The sequence below is a fragment of the Pan paniscus genome, chromosome 22 (genome assembly GCF_029289425.2).
Source record: "Pan paniscus chromosome 22, NHGRI_mPanPan1-v2.0_pri, whole genome shotgun sequence".
Taxonomy (NCBI): Eukaryota; Metazoa; Chordata; class Mammalia; order Primates; family Hominidae; genus Pan; species Pan paniscus.
In genome coordinates, this window is record NC_073271.2 from 39,599,091 (window position 1) to 39,617,424 (window position 18,334).

Here is an 18,334-nt window from a genome sequence, read left to right on the forward strand (position 1 = left end):
ACAAGGAATGAAGAATACTACAACCCAACCATCCCTCACAACCAACAGAGCAGTTTACTGAATAGGACAGGACTTTATGAGCTGTTTTGGGATTGAACCGTGGCTGGCAATGCAGAGTCTGATGAAAGTCAGAAACTACAGGACTTTGGTTTCTGCAAATACTGCAAAATACAGAGAACCCAAACACTTTACACTGCAGAGCAATAAAAAGGCTAGACAAATATTTTTTGCAAAGCCTTTGAAATAATGAATGAGTTTGCAAGAAATCAAAGGAAAACATCTCTGATCAGGAACAAAGTAAGAGCACAAAATCTCAGAGGAAAGTGAAAAAGATGCTACAATTCCAAAAGACTAGAGCTTCAGTTACAGTGGCTTCACGCAGAGGGACCGAGCGAAAAGCCTCAGAGAGACACGGACATTCATTTCACAGGCCCTGCAGAAACCAGGAGAGAGGAAACTTTCAAGCTTAGCATGAATTCACATTTTTGGCAGGCCTGAAAAATCCCCAAGCCAGTAATTTTAATATAAAACAGACCTGGGATAGAAGCTCCCCCAGCTTCCTGGACATTAAAGGAAAGGATCCTCAACCTGGTCTTCAAAGAATTCCCACAAATACATACTAGCAAATGGGAGTTCATAACAAAAATCATAATATGACGCATGAGAAGAAGACCAGGTAAGCAACAGCCAGCACAAAGAACCAATAACAGGGCTAGAACCAAAAATTTTTCAGATACTAGAAGTATCAACTGCAGAATATAAAACTGGTATGTTTAATGGGTGAAGATAATTTTAAAAGAAATTAAAAACATAATCAAGAAGCTAGGATTACTATTTTGAATGACCAGCCAATTCAAAAATAACAGCAGAATGTACAAAAATGAAAACAATAATTAAAATGTAAAACTCAAGGGTAATTAGACACATGGAAAAGGAGAAATACTAAACAGAAAAGACAGCTTAAGAAACTACAGCAAGAAAGAAAAACAGATTAAAGAAAGATAAAAGTACAAGGAGGCAAAGGTGGAAAAGTTCAACATTCTTCCAAATAGGGTCCACAAAGAAAGAACAGAAAGAATGAAGGAAAAAAATGTTTCAAAAATATTTCCCAGAAATGAGTAAATATAAACCCTCAGATTCAGGAGGCACAAAAACATCTCAAGAAAGATAAAAAATAAATACAAATCTACACACATCACAATCAAACTTTAGAAAATTAAAGACAAATTTTGTAAAGCAGCCAGAGAGAAAGGACATATTACCTATAAAAGAGTAATTACACCAAAAGCTGGGCTCTCTATATCTACCAAGGGTAAAGAGAAAATAATAATAAAGCTAGAATTGTGAACCCAGCAAAAATATTTTCAACAAAAGAGGTAAAGTAAAAATGTTGTCAAAGAAAATCTCAGACATTTTTAAACATATCTGAACTGAAAGAATTTGAAGGACAGACTTCAGAAAAAGGAAAATGACGTTGGAAGAATGTTCTGAGATACAAGGAGGGAGTAAGTAAAGGGATGTGAGTGTACAGAAGTAAACACTGGGGGGTAAAAGCAGTCATTAAAATGTCTACTCTATGGGATTTCTGAAACTTTTCAACAGAGCTAAGATACAGTCCATGAATGCATATAATCCAGGATGTAAGTATTAGAGCATTCTAAGATCCTTCTACTGTTTAGGTGAGAAAGACATTAATTACTTTCAAGTATACCAAATACATCAAATCATGCTTTAAAAAGGGGGCTATCACTGAAAGAAACAAGGGTAAACTTTCAAGACACTAGAAGAATAAAATGAACTCAGAAAAGATCTTAGTGACTTTGAAAGAAAGATAACAGAGTAAGACCCTGTTGAAAGAAAGAATAGAAAAGGAACGAAAAGAGAAGAAGGGAGAGAGAGAAGGAAGAAAGACGGTGGGAGGAAGCGAGGGAGAAAGAGGTAGGGAGGGAAAGATAACTTGGAAAAATCATAATAAAAAGAAAAACAAAATATGACAGAATAAATAAATCCAATTATTTCATTAATCACAAATGTTAATGAACAGGATACTCCTATTAAAAGGCATAGATTATAGATGGTTAGATTAAAGGAAAAACAAAATGCAACCATGGACTGTTTCAAAGAAACACACCTGAAACAAAAGTTTCCAGAAAGGGGCCAGGAGTGGTGGCTCACACCTGTAATCCCAGCACTTTGGGAGGCCAGGGTGGGCAAACTGCTTGAGGCCAGGAGTCCAAGACCACCCTGGCCAACATGGCAAAACCCTGTCTCTGCTGAAAATATTAAAAAATAGCCACATGTGGTGATGTGTACCTGTAGTCCCAACTACTAGAGAGGCTGAGGCAGGAGAATCTCTTGAACACAGGAGGCAGAGGTTATAGTGAAGCAAGATCGCACCACTGCATTCCAGCCTGGGCAACAGAGTGAGACTCTAAAAAAAAAAGTTTGCAGAAAGTTGAAAGTAAAAGAATGGGAAAAGATATATCAAACAAATACTAATGAAAAAAGAAGAAAGAGAAGGCTGAGGTAGCTACATTAACAGAAAAGAAAACAGACTGAATGCAGTGGCTCAGGCTTATCATCACAACACTTTCAGAGGCTGAGGTGGGCGGGCAGCTTGAGCCCAGGAGTTGGAGGTCAGCCTGGGCAACATGGCAAGACCCCGTCTCTGCAAAAAATACAAAAACAGCTGGGCATGATGGCACGCCCCTGTGGTCCCAGCTACCGGAGCAGCTGAGGTGGGAAGATCACTTGAGCCCAGGAGGTCGAGGCTGCAGTGAGCTGTGACAGTGCTACTACACTCCAGCCTGTGTGACAGAGCAAGACCCTATCTCAAAAATAATAACTAAAAATAATAATAATGTTAAAAGAAGGGAAAGCATCTTTAAAAATTAAGAGGCTATTTTTTTTTTTTTTTTTTTTTTTGTGAAACAGAGTTAGAGTGCAGTGGCGCCATCTCGGCTCACTGCAACCTCCGCCTCCCGGGTTCAAGTGACTAGGCCTCAGCCTCCTGAGTAGCTGGGATTACAGGCACATGCCACCACACCCAGCTAATTGTTGTATTTTTAGTAGAGATGGGGTTTCACCATGTTGGTTAGGCTCTCGAACTCCTGACCTCATGATCCACCCACCTCAGCCTCCCAACGTGCTGAGATTACAGGCATGAGCCACCACGCCCGGCAAGGCTAAATATTTAATACTGAAAAGTTCAGTTCATCAGGAGGGTAGCATTTTAAACTTGTATGTACCTAATAATATAGCCTCAAAAATACATAAAGGCACAAATTGATAAAACTACAAGAAAATGCTGACCAGTCCACAATAATGGTAGATTTTAAGGCACCTCTTATAGCACTTAATACATTAAGCTGATTCTCTGATCCACCACATAATTAAGTTAAAAATCATTTTTAAGTAAGTTTTAAAACTCCAACATTTAGAAAACTGAAAGTACATCTCTATAAGAATAAGTCAAAGAAATTATGAGGAAAATTGGGCAACTGAACAAGAATGAATATACAAAAATAAAACTTGTGATGCTAGTGAAATACACACACACACACACACACACACACACACACACACACGGCCTTTAATACTTATTCCAGAAAAAAATAGCTGCAGCAATGGCAGAGTAACTTGCATTGGACTAACCCTCCACCAATAAGAATCACAAATTCTGAACAAAATATAGGAACCATTTAAGGGGAATGGAAAGCAGCCAAAGGCAGGCAGAAACTGAAGAGAAGTGCCCCCTTGAAAGAAGAGGGGTGGCTCATGCCTATAATCCCAGCACTTTGGGAGGCCAACGTGGGAAGACCGCTTGAGCCCGGAGTTCAAAACCAGCTTGGGCAACACAACAAGATCCCATCTCTTCATTAAAAAACAAACAACAACAGAAAAAAAACCATTAGATAGGCATGGTGGCACATGCCTAGAGTCTCAGCTACTCGGAAGGCTGAGGCAAGAGACTCACTTGAGCCCAGGGACGTCAAGGCTGCAGGGTTGTGACGGTGCCAGCCACTGCACTCTGGCCTGCGTGACAGAGCAGGACCCTGTCTCAAAAAAAAAAAAAAAAAGAGAGAGAATTTTTTTTTTTATAAAGAGGCAAATATATTGAGGTTTAGACAAAGCCACATAGCACCAGGCAGCGACCCTCAATCAGAAACCTGGGGATGACCAGCTTGAGAAGTAAAACCACAGAGTCCAGGGTCACCAGGGTGGAAAGAAAGGGAAGAAGATACCTAGAAAGGAGGGTTTCAGAACAAGGGAGCACTAAAATGTGCATGAAAACCCTCCAAGGTCCTGGCCTCTAAATGGCACAAGTGTGAGGCAGAGAAAGAGGGAGAGCTGCAAGGCAGAGGAATGAGGCACAGCTCTGCTGCAGACCACATCCAGAGAGCCAGAGCTCAGGTATGAGTCAGGCAAAGCTGACAGCCAGCTAGGACACACATAATTCCCTTCAGGAAAAGATAACAGAGTCCAGAGCCCCCACAACCTACCTTCTGCCACCTCCAGTACACATGCTATCAAATAAACACTGAACTAGCACAGCCGGCTAGGATGAGGAGAGTAAGCCACTTGCTTTGGGTGTAAATTTAAGGGAGTATCAAAATGCCCAGTAGCCCATATTTTTTTAACACTGTAATTCAATATTTTAAAAAATAATATTAAAAATGCCCTAATAAGCAAAACTTTAATTTTTACTTTTTTTTCCTAGAGCTAGGGTCTCACTTTGTCACCCAGGCTGGAATGCAGTGGCACAGTCATTATTCACTGCCACCTAGAATTCCTGGGCTCAAGCAATTCTCCTGCCTCAGCCTCCTGAGTAGCTGAGACTACAGGCATGTGCCACCACACCCAGCTTATTTTTTAATTTTTTGTATGAGGTCTTGCCATCTTGCCAAGGCTGGTCTTGAATTCTCGGCCTCAGGCAATTTTCCCACGTCGGCCTCCCAAAGTGCTGGGATTACAGGCATAAGCCATTGTGCCCAGCCCAAAATTTTAAATAAAGATGGAACTGGTCACATACTGGAGCCTAAGGCAAAAGGAAAATCAGTAATACTGACCAAGTCCATTATAAAGGGACTAACTAAATATACTATGGTACATGTAACACATGCATGCCATAGAAAATTTCTATTGTAGTTCTCTATTAAAATCTCTGGTTTCCCCACTAAACTTTGTCAAAAGCAAGCTCCGTGCCTTATCTTTATCATCTCACAAACTAGTATAGTAAGACTGGACACAATAAGCACTCAATTTATTTACTGAAAAGTCAATCAACTCCCAGTGATTAAAGATCAAAATATATAAAACCTAAGGTCTTCCTTCTCACCCATGTGACCATAGGCACTTTCTTTTTTTTGTTTTTTTGTTTTTTTGTTTTGAGACAGAGTCTCGCTCTGTCGCTGAGAGAGACAGACAGGCTGGAGTGCAGTGGTGCAATCTCGGCTCCCTGCAACCTCCGCCTCTCAGGTTCCAGCAATTCTCCTGCCTCAGCCTCCTGAGTAGCTGGGACTACAGGCGTGCGCCACCACACCCGGCTAATTTTTGTGTTTTTTTTTTTGTTTTTTTTTTAGTAGAGACGGGGTTTCACCATGTTGGCCAAGCTGGTCTCAAACTCCTGACCTCAGGTGACCCACCTGCCTCGGCTTCCCAAAGTGCTGGCATTACAGGCATGAGCCACCGTCCCTGGCCGACCATGGGTACTTTCAAAGTCCCTGGCAATGCTCTGGAGCCAGAAAAGACAGAGCTATGCAAGCACCCTCCAGAGCAGGGTGCTCAGTTCTCAAACCAAGGTCCTCAGCCTCCCAGCGGGCTACAAAATAAGCCACACTGCAAGTTCTTTCAAGTTTCACTGACAATTTTTACATGAATTCAAAAGCTACTCACTAGTAACCTATTTAATGAGGTATTAAGGGCTATTCAAATGTAGTGTTCATGAGGAAAATTTAGCACCTTAACTAGAATTCAGTGAGGTGTCGAATCCAGTATTCCAAGAAAAGTTCCTGCTTCAGATCACAAACACAGAGAGTTGGAATTCCTTAGAATTAAATATATTGCCCAAGGCTGCTTTCACACAGGCAGTAACAGCAGAACTGAGTCACCGCAACAGAGATCGTACGACCCCAAGAGCCTAAAATATTTTCTGTCTGACACTTTACGGAAAAAGTTTGCTGACCTCTGCCTTACAGCATGAAACTAAGATAAACCAATCTTCTGTATGTCTTAAAAAGCAAAGCTAGCATCTGGTAATAACTGTAATACAGGGCAACCTTCTGAAAAGATGGCCAGTTGAAATTCTTTGCTGACTGCCATTTAGATTTAAGGTGGCAAAAACAACTCCCAAGTTGGCAGATGTCTTTAAATTTTCATATTTGGTCAAAATCAGTTATCCTTAAGAAGCTAAAATGAAACACATACTTACAACAACCATGTTGCCACCTGAGACCTCACGTCACTGCCAAGATACATCTCACAGAAGACCAAAGACTTCTAGGTCACACAAGAGTTAGCAAAAAATAAACCCAAAAAACTGTTTCTTATGCAAATGTTTCGTCTAATATAACATTTCTATTCCAACCAAAAATATTTATAAATAGTGTATCAAGTTTCCAATTATCAAGTCTAAAGAGACTGCCCATTCATTTTACTCTTCTAATATTGAAATATTAAATGTTATTTCTTGGCCAGATGCAGTGGCTCATGCCTGTAATCCCAGCACTTTGGGAGGCTGAGGCGGGCAGGTCACTTGAGGTCAGGAGTTCGAGACCAGCCTGGCCAACATGGTGAAACCTCATCTCTACTAAAAATACAAAACTTAGCTGGGCGTGGTGGCGCACACCTGTAGTCCCAGCTACTCGGGAGGCTGAGGCAGGAGAATCATTTGAACCCGGGAGGCAGAGGTTGCAGCGAGCCAAGATGGCACCACTGTACTACAGCCTGGGCAATAAAGTGAGACTTGGTCTCAAAAAAAAAAGGAAGAAAGAAAATGTTATTTCTCAAACTAGTGTACTAAGTGTTAGACTTTTTCTTCCAATGACAAAAAAAAAAAAAAGTAGGCAAATTCTGCTTCCTGCCACAAACCTCAGCAGAAAACCTGTTATAAATGGGGCTAATGGGCTCCAAAAGAGCAACTTCCCAGTCTCTGCAGTCTTGATCATCTAAGACACATCTGACATTTAAAAGGACTGAAAATATGGCTAAAATAAAGGTACTGGTGAACTCGAAATGCTACATAAGCAACACGAGTAACTCATCTTCGATAAAAAGCAAGTTCTCTTTACCTAAATATACAAGGTCTCAGGGCTGAACAAGCACAAGGTGTGAAAAGCAAGAAAGCACTCCTCCACAGGCCAACACAACTGAGTCACTAAAGGTAAAAATGACAACTTGACCACCTTATTCTTCATCTTAAAAGAAAATATAACTTGCAACCTACGAGTAACAGAATAAACACGCCCAGTACTTCAAAACAAACTAGCAATAAAAATAAGCAAGAAAAAGGAGTATCTGTGAAGTTCACTACCCAGAAACAAGCCAATCAGTGATGCTAAACTGACCAAAATCTAAGGTAGTCAAATTAGCACCATGAAGTAATTCTACAGTACAATAAGTAATAAAATTCTTACAAAAGACTGCATGTAATTTGAGAAAGCAATTGGCACAGCAATATTACATTTTTAGACCAAATTATTCTTGACAGAAACTTAAGAGGCCTACCAATTCTTCATTAGACAGAGTACAGTAAGTAATGACTTAACAGACTTTAGATTCTGTGCCTCTTTCCTCAGTCAAGTTAGAACCTAAAAACCTGTGGTCTATATCATGTCATCCTCAAATATCTGTATGTCAATTTGTATCTATTATGTTACAATGAAGACATACAAAAAGATATAAAGAATAATACAATACCCACCTCCCTGGTTAAGAAAGAAACCCTATAACCAGAGTTGAATTCCCTTGGTGAACGCTACCCAAAGGCGTGCTTCAGGGAGGTGTAACCACAGCTATGTCTGATATTTAAACTAGCCACGCATTGCTAATACTTTAGGTATGGAATCTTTTTTCTTTGCACGTCTGCATCAACAGCAGCATACTGCAGGCAATCTTCCACGCCATGGTGAGATTCGTTTATGTTGATTTCTATAGCTCCAACCTATTTCCACTGATATATGCCAACTTTTTAACTAATCACAATTTATTTATCTATTCTCCATCTTGTAGACATTTAGGTAATTTCCTAGTTTGTGCTATTACAAACACCACTGCTATAACATTTTCTGTACAAGCATCCTGGTATCCTATGGAAAACGTTCTCTGGAGTACACATGCAGACAGGGACTCTGTCCTCGGCATGTGCAGACACAGCCTCCACAGACACAGGCCAGCTGGCTCCACGTACCCTCCAGCAGCACATGGACAGGTGTAAGCTTCACTGTGGCTTCACGTCCAATCGGAAGCTTGTAATCATCAGACTGTGATGTTTTTTTTCAATGAGAGGCACTGAAAAGGCATCTTATTAGGGTTATAATTTGCTTTCCCCTGATTACTATGGAGAGCAAGAATCTTTCCCATGTTTATGAAGCTGCTGCGTGTTTTATTCTGTAAATTGCCTGATTTTTTTCTTTTGCCTATTTGTGTATTTGGTTATTTGCCTTTTCCTTATTGAAAAGGCCAAATAAGCAAATTACTTAGTTATACCTGTTTTTTCTTAAAATGTACACAGAATGACCAAACTAGACAGGGTAAAACCCAAAAATGCCTTTCAGAAGAGCCGATGTTCACAGCACCATCTACCACTCAACAGAGACCAATTCAGTGGCTGGTAAGCACATTGTAGCTGAAAGCTGTACCACCTGGAAATAATACACATTAGTTCACAGGCCCCAAATGACTTCCAGATATTGACTTTTGTTAATATCTGGAAATGATGAGGACTCTAAACTTAGGAATTTGAACATTATCTAGATAGAGTTTGTCTTGAAAACATACTTCCTTCATTAGGACAATTAATTGTAATGCAATGTCTTAAAATTATCTTACAAGATCCCTAATGATAACTTTCCTATCTAGAGTTACTAAAGCTTTGACTGGAAACTGGTTAGAAACCCCATCATGTCTAAAGATTTCTTTTCAGCCAATACTTATGTGAAAAAGGGATCGGGCCACCAAAATGCACAGTAACACTCTGTAGAACTTTTAATAACAAACAAGGGAGAACCACACCCAGAAAGTGAGGATTTGCTCTCACTCATCATGCAACATTTACTGAGCATCTTCTCTGTCCTGGACTCCACACTCTCCAGAAGTTTACAGGAAACGGGAGAGAGACAAACAAAGCAACTAGTGAACAAAGTGTGATACAAGCTTCACAGCTTCCTCTCCACACTTAGTTCTAAAAGGCTGCTATTGTCTTAAGACATTTTGTGGAAACACTTCTAGAAGCATCTTCGAAAAATGCAATCTGCACTGTGACTATTCCAGACGAATTCTTTGGAAAACGGGAGCTTGTGGGTGGCTCCAACCTGCAGATGCAGCCACACAGCTACTCCACAGAGAAATGGGACGATACCATCACCCTCATTTGCCCACAAAGGTGAGCTGGTTTTCCTGCAGAGCTCAGAGCTGCTTCTGAAGTCATCTGCACAAAGAACCCAGAAACTTTCACAAGCCATACTCTCACTGATGACATTCAACTGGTAACACCTGGGGAAGATGCTGGGCAGGATAAACCAACAGTAACTTCGAGAAACAGGAACCACATAGAGCCCAAACTCCAAGAGGCATTTCTGTAACCCTCTACCCTGTGCCTGGATGAGAAAACCTTACTAAGCCACTGTTCTCCCACACATGCCAAATATTCTCTGGCCCATTGACAGTGAAATGCACTGTGTCAGTTACCTCAGCTTAGTAAAAGCAGAGGTGTTCTCATCACAGACACTACACCCCAACTGGAAATCCAAGGAGAGTGTTATCCTGAGAACCAAGTGACCATTCAGGAATGTGGGTAGCTCCCACCCCAGAGGCCTCTCTCCTCACTCGGGATGAAGAACCACCTTAAACTCTGGGCCTTCTGCCATCCCCTTCAATAACACCTCCAGCAGGTCTGACCTGAGAAGCCGCTAGTGTAGATGTGAAAAGGCCTTTCATGGCCTACTCAAGGACTGGTAAAATCATAGGCAGCGTGGGCAGTGAGGAAAAAAAATAACCCGGCCTCCATAAGGAAGTACAAAAAAAGGAAGGGAAACTTTAAACGCTGGAGAAATCCACAAGTCTAATAAAAAAAAATAATAATTGCAGTTGCCTAAGTGTTACCAAGTATCAAGGAGAATGGAAATGCCAGGGTCATGTCACAGCAGTGGAGAGAGAGGAGCCACAGAAAGGAGACTCTGGGCCCTCCACATGCAGCTCAGTGCCAGGACAGCACTCAGAGCCCCCCCGCAATCCCAAGGTCCAGGCACAGCACAGATCCTGCCCACACCAGGCCCTGGGAGCACAAGCCTGGGTGACCAGTGGCCGGAGGGGAAGGAAATGGACTGAGGTGGTGACGAAGGGGGACACTCCTGACACATGTCATTCCATGGCTGAATGACTAAGGAGAAATACACAGAGACGAAACAGACAGAACCCTGCCAGGGGCATGCCACCAGCTGACTGCACTGAACTGCCCCAGCCTTGGCTGACAGAGCTCACCCTGCACACAGTTCTGTCAAGTGGCCATTTCCAGCAGACACCTGAGAGGCTGATGGGAATGGGGGAAATTACCCATGAGGTATGGCTAAGACTGAAAAGCTACGACCACTACAGTAAACAGAATCCAGTCATCCTGCTGGCAGCACCAACCACCTTGAGGGGCCTCCAAGGTCAGCGGGTGTGTCTGGCCACCATATGCTGGAAGTTCCTAGATTTGGAGAGTTAAAAACAGGGTCTTCACAAAAAAGGCAGATAAACTAGGAACAGCCCGAAACCATATGGCTGGGGAGGCTATGCCACTGAAAAAACTCACAGAGGCTGAGTCACAACAATGTCCCATGTACAACCCTATGAATGTTTGCCACAAAAGACACGGACATGTGGCCCAATAGCAGAATCCAGTCTGATCCACCACTGACCTGCAGGGCCCACAGGGATTTCTGGGGGAGGCAAAAAGAACACACCATGAGCCAGCTCTGCATTCTGGGAAAATGCAACATGTCATGGTAAACCCAGGCTGGCTAGTGGTTTGAAAGGGCAGCCGTGGCCTGGGAAGACAAAAGGCTAAACAGGAGCCAGTGGAGCAGGAGCACTGGAAATACTGGAGCAAGAAATGACAGGCAACAGGGCACATCCCAGAGGAAGGCTCAACACAGAGGCAGGAGGATTACACACACACACCACAGCACACACCACACACCACACACCACTCACCACTCACACACATCACACACACCACACACCACTCACACACATCACACACACCACACACACCACGCACAAACCACAAACACACCACACACACACACATCACGCACACACCACACACACACCACACAGCACGCACACCACACACACACCACACACACTACACACACACCATACACACCCCACACACCCCACACAGCACGCACACCATACACACACACCACACACTACACACACCATACACACCCCACACACACACCACACACACCATACACACCCCACACACACAACACACACATCGCACACACACCAATATACACACACCACACACACACCACACAGCACGCACACCACACACACTACACACACACCACACACACCCCACACACACCACGCACACACCACACACACCACACAGCACGCACACCATACACACACACCACACACTACACACACCATACACACCCCACACACACACCACACACACCACACACACCACACACCATACACACCCCACACACACATCGCACGCACACCTATACACACACCACCATACACACACCACACACACATCATACAGCACACACACCACACACACACCACACCCCGCACCACACACACACACCACCACACACCACACACACTACACACCGCACTCACACGCATCTCAGACACCATACACACCACACACACACCACTCACACACCATACGCACACCACTCACACATGACACACCACACACATGCCACACACTATACACCACACACACCACACACATCGCACACCACACACACCACACATCACACACCACACCCACACACCACATACACACCATACACTACACACCACACACATCACACACACACCACAAAGACATCACACACCATACACCACACACACACTACACACCACACACACATCACACATCACACCACACACATCAGACACCACACACACATCACACACACCACATACCCACCACACACACACCAGACACCACACACATCACACGTACCACACAACACACAACACACATACATCACACACATCACACACACACCACACAGATACCACACACACATCACACACACCACACACACACCAGCTGACTGCACTAATTGCCCCAGCCTTGGCTGACAGAGCCCACACACCCACACCACACACATACCAGACACACACCACACACCCACATCACACACCACAGATCATACACACATCACACCCCACACACAACACACCAGCTGACTGCACTAACTGCCCCAGCCTTGGCTGAAAGAGCCCACAAACACACATCACCCACCCCCCGACACACACACCACACACCACACATTCCCCACACCACACACACACTCCAACACACACACATACACACACCCCCACATATGCAGCCCACACACCCCCACACGCCACACCCACACACCACACACACAGCCACACATATCCCCCCACGCACGTCCCACAAACACACATACCCCATACCCTCCACATGTACATACACACCACAAACACCCCCCAACATACACATACCACACACACACATCCCCCTCACATAGCCACACACACCATGCATACCACACCCACATCTCCACCCACACACAAAATACACACATCCCAATCCCTCATAGTCCCACATATACAAACACACCACAGTCACACACATCACATGACACCCACCTCCCCCCAACATATATACACACACACCACACACATTCCCTCACACTCACACCATAAACATGCCCCACACAAACGCATACACACCATACACACCAGACACCCCAAAAAATACCCACATACACATACACCACACCCAAATACATCCTCATTTCCCCACGCCCCGCCACATATACACACCCACACCACACACACACATCCAGGCCATATGTGCCTCTGACACGTGAGAAGAAAAAGCAAAGGTGAGTGGAATAAACAAGGGAGGGCCAAGCTGAGGCGGCCACACTCACACCCTTGACTCTGTGCAGCAGGAAGTAAAGCCGCCTGCTGGGACACCCACCTGCCAAGGAAGAGCAGAGCAGGGAGGCCGTGAGGGTCACACCCGAGGTCTGCCTCCACCAATGTGGAAATGAGTGGGAGCTGAGAAAGGACATAGAAGAGGATTCCAGGGTGCTGGAAACCAGGAGAAATGACGAGAGTCCGTGCACACAAGAAAGCTTCTTCCCAAACCTCACTAAACAGCCCCAGCTGTAGGAACAAAGAAGGATGGCTGGGCTGATCCAAGGTTGAAAGCATCGGGAAATGTGATGCACACTGGGGCTGGGTGAGCTGGAGGGAGGGGAGGCCATGGAGGCAATGGTGTGAGCAGGAGGAAAGAGGAGGGAGGAGGAGCAGGAGGTCCTGCAGTTTAGAGGGAACAATGGTAGGAAAAGGAGGCAGGGAGGAGAGGAGGTATGGCCTGAGTGCTACAGCAATGTTTACCAGACAGTCCACCTGATGACAATGTGCAGGGTCTGGCCCAAGGCAGACTACTGCCACAGTGAACGGCACAGCAAATCTTGGGAGCTGAGAAAGGCACGTGACCTTGAAATTAGATTGTTGAATGAATCACCCCTAAACATGTTCAAGTCATTCAAGATAGCAGGAAATGGGGAGGGGGACACCAACAAGCCAGTACTCAGTGAACAAGGGAAATGCCTGGATGGTCAGAAAAGTACAGTGATGAGAAAGGCTGGATGTGAAGAGAGCAACTGGTTGCTTGAATTTTCAAGGAGGAAAAAAATTTGCATGAGATTGGAAGAGAAACAGCCTTTTAAAAATGAGCATTCTGGGACATTTCATTAAAAATAAAAATGGGCAGCTAGAAGAAACACTTCCCCTAAGAACTGGAATAAGACATAGAGATATCCACTCTTACCGCACCTATTCAACACAGAACTGGAGGCCAGGTGTGGTGGCTCAAGCCTGTAGTCCCAGCACTTTGGGAAGAGCCAAGGAAGGCGGATCACTTGAGCTCAGGAGTTCAAGACCAGCTTGCGCAACATGGCGAAACCCTGTCTCTACAAAAAACTACAGAAATTAGTCAGGTGTGGTGGCACACACCTGTAGTCCCAGCTACTCAGGATGCTCAGGCAGGAGAATCGCTTGAGATCAGCAGGTCGAGGCTGCAGTGAGCCGTGATTATGCCACTGCACTCCAGCCTGGGTAAAAGGGTGAGACCCTGTCTCAAAAAAAAAAAAAAAAGGTTCAAGCTGAGAGCCAAATCAAGAACACAATCCTATTTACAACAGCCACACACACACGCACAAAAAAACCTAGGAATACATCTAACCAAGGGGGTGAAAGATCTCTTCAAGAAGAACTACAGAACACTGCTGAAAGAAGTATCATAGATGACACAACTGGAAAAACATTCCACGTTCATGGACTGGAAGAATCAATATCATGAAAATGTCCAAACTGCCCAAAGCAATCTACAGATTCAATGCTATTGCTATTAAATTACCAACATCATTTTTCATAGAATTAGAACAAACTCTTCTAAAATTCTTATAGAACCAAAAAAGAGCCCAAATAGCCAAAGCAACGCTAAGAAAAAAGAACAAAGCTAGAGCCATCACACTGCCCACCTTCAAACTATACTACCAGGCTACACTAACTAAAACAGCATAACGCTGGTACAAAAATAAACACACAGACCAATGGAACAGAATACAGAACCCAGAAATTAAAGCTGCACACATACAGCCAATTGATCTTTGACAACATTGACAAAAATAAGCAATGAGGAAAGGACTCCCTGTTCAATAAATGGTGCTGGGAAAAATAGCTAACCATATGTAAACGAATGAAACTGGACCACTACCTCTAACCACAGATAAAAATTAACTCAAGATGGATTAAGGACTTAAATGTAAGACCTCAAACTATAAAAGTCCTAGAACAAAATCTAGGAAATAGTCTTCTGGATATCGGCCTAGGCAAAGAATTTGACTGAGTCCACAAAAGCAATTGCAACAAAACCGAAAATTGACAATTGGGACCTAATTAAAATAAAGAGCTTCTCCACAGCAAAAAAACTATCAACAGAGTAAACAGACAACCTACAGAATGGGAGAAAATATTCGCAAACTATGGATCCAACAAAAGTCTAATATCCAGAATCTATAGGGAAGTTAAGTTAAACAAATCAACAAGAAAAAAACACACAACCTCATTAAAAAGCGGGCAAAGCGCAAGAACAGACACTTCTTAAAAGAAAACATATAAGCAGCCAACGAAACATGAAAAAATGCCCAACATCACTAGTCATCAGGGAAATGCAAATCAAAACCACAATGCGGTACTATCTCACACCAGTCAAAATGGCTATTATTAGAAAGTCAAAAAACATCATGTTGGCAAAACCACTGAAAAAACGGAACTCGTATACACTGTTGGTGGGAATGTAAATTAATTCAGCACCTATGGAAAGCAGTCTGGAGATTTCTCAAAGAACTAAAAACAGACCTAGCATTCAACCCAGCAATCCCATTACTTGGTAAATAACCAAAGGAAAATAAAATTGTTCTACCAAAAAGACACCTGCCCTTATAAGTTTATCACAGCACTGCTCACAATAGCAAAGATAAGTGGTGGCTCATGCCTGAAATCCCAGCACTTTGGGAGGCTGAGGTGAAAGGATCACTTGAGTTCAGGAGTTCAAGACTATCCTGGGCAAGAAAGTGAGACCCCTATCGCTACCAAAAAAAAAAAAAATTTTTTTTTAATTAGCCAGGCGTGATGTCACATGCCTGTAATCCCAAGTACTTGGGAGGCCGAGGCAGAAGGATTGCTTGAGCCCAGGATTTTCAGACTGCAGTGAGATAAGATAGCACCACTGCATGCCAGTGTGAATGGAACAGCCAGAACCTGTCTCAAAAATAAAACTAAACAAAACAAAAATAGCAAAGACATAGAATCAACCCAGGTGTCCATCAACAGTGGATTGGATAAAGAAAATGTGGTACATACAAGCCATGGAATACTTCGCAGCCAGAAAGAAAGACCACCACCATGTCCTTTGCAGCAACATGGATGCAGCTGGAGGCTGCATCCACTTATCTTAAGTGAATTAATCCAGAAGTAGAAAACCAAATATTGCATGTTCTCATTTATAAGTGGGAGCTAAACCCTTGGTATACGCGGACATAAAGATGGGAACAAGAGACACTGGAGACTCCAAAAGGAGAGAGGGAGGGAGAGGAACAAGGACTGAAAAATCTCCTATTGGGTACTATATCTACTATCTGAGTGGCAGATTCAATAGAAGCCCAAACCTTGGCATCACGCAATATACTCTTGTAACAAACCTGCACATGTACCCCCTGAATCTAAAATTTAAATTTAAATTTTTTTAAAAAATGGGCAACTAGGAAAAAAATAACCCCTATCTCTGGGTCTAAGGTACTAACTGCTGAAAATGAGTGACCTTCGATCATGAAAGTGGCAGTGAAAGTGTAGTTCCCCAGAGAGAGGCAAACTATACACAAGGCAGGGGGAGGCCAGGAAGAAAAGAGGCTGATTTATAGTATGAGAAAGGTCTTGGGGCTCCAGAGGACTCAAGGGTGGGCGTTAGTGAAGTGGGGGAGGTGAAAAGAGGGGAGAAGAGTGCCTTGGAGATGTGGTGAGAGGGAACAAGCCATGAGCATGTTGGAAGGCAGCCAAAGATCCCAGGGGGAAGGCCCCTCTCAGGCTGGTGCATGCTGAGATCCCGAGTCAGGATAGAGGCTAAACACGCGGCTTTGCTCAGTGGCCAAATGGAAGACTGCCAAGAAAGTCAGTGAATGGCTCTGAAGGCAATTCTCCCCATCTCCCACTGCAATCAACAAGAGCTCACCAGGACCCAAAGGCACAGAGCTCCAGGGACTGGAACCGGAGAGGCTAGAAGTGACCCAGCCCTCACACACAGCTTTGCCTTGGAAGTTGAAGGGGGACTTTAGCTGGCCCATAAATATGGACCTTGTACAAACCACAGAAGCAAAAGAGGCAATGGATTAGTATCCAGAACACACAAAGACCTACAGCAGATCACTAAGAAAAATGCAGCCCAACAGGAAAGTGGGCACAAGACACAGACAGGTGACTCAAAGGAAAAACTGGAATGGTACAAACATGTGAAGAGCCTCAACCTCACTGGCAATCTAAATCTGAAGGAAGGGAGAGAAGGACAAAGACAGACAGATGATAGGTGGATGATAAAAATACTCTTTAAGGCCAGGTGCAGTGGCTCACGCTGTAATCCCAACATTCTGGGAGGCCAAGGCAGGTGGATCACTTGAGCTTAGGAGTTTGAGACAAGCCTGGGCAACAAGGTGAGACCCTGTCTCTACAAAAAATACCAAAAAAAAAAATTAGCTGGGCATGGTGGCGTGCCACCTGCCAGAGTAGCTGGGACCCCAGTTACTTGGGAGGCTGGGATGGGAGGATCACTTGAGCCCCGGAGGTCGCGGCTGCAGTGAGCCGTGATTGCACGACTGCACTCCAGCCTGGGTAACACAGCAAGACCCTGTCTCTCCCCCTCTTCCCCCAGCACCTCTCTCTCTCCATATACACATATATTTTTTTTCTTTAGAGGAATATAATAAATAGCAAAGTGCTGACAAGGACGTGGGAAACACGAACACTGACATGGTGCAGGTAGAAATGTACACTATGGTGACCAATTTGGCAGTATCTTATCAAATTGAAAATGTCCATGTCCTACTTCTCAAATATTTCCTCTAGGAAAACTCCTGGAGAACTCTCAGACAGGTTGGCGAAGAGTTTATCAAGGATGCTCACTACGGCATTATATTTGTCAAGTAAAACCCGAAAGTAACTTAAATGCCCATCAGTCAGGGAAGGATAATCCAAATATTACATCTCCTTTGATGCAAGGTACTTAAAAGGAATGAACTAGATCCACAAGCAATTTGTAAAATTATACCCCCAAACA

The 18,334-nt window shown here is 43.8% G+C and overlaps 1 protein-coding gene across 5 annotated transcripts in view; it reads right to left on the reverse strand.

The window, feature by feature from the left end:
- Positions 1-18,334, reverse strand: part of HSF2BP (heat shock transcription factor 2 binding protein) — a 128,477-nt gene that overhangs the window by 61,601 nt on the left and 48,542 nt on the right. The gene's annotated exons all lie outside the window — the stretch shown is intronic.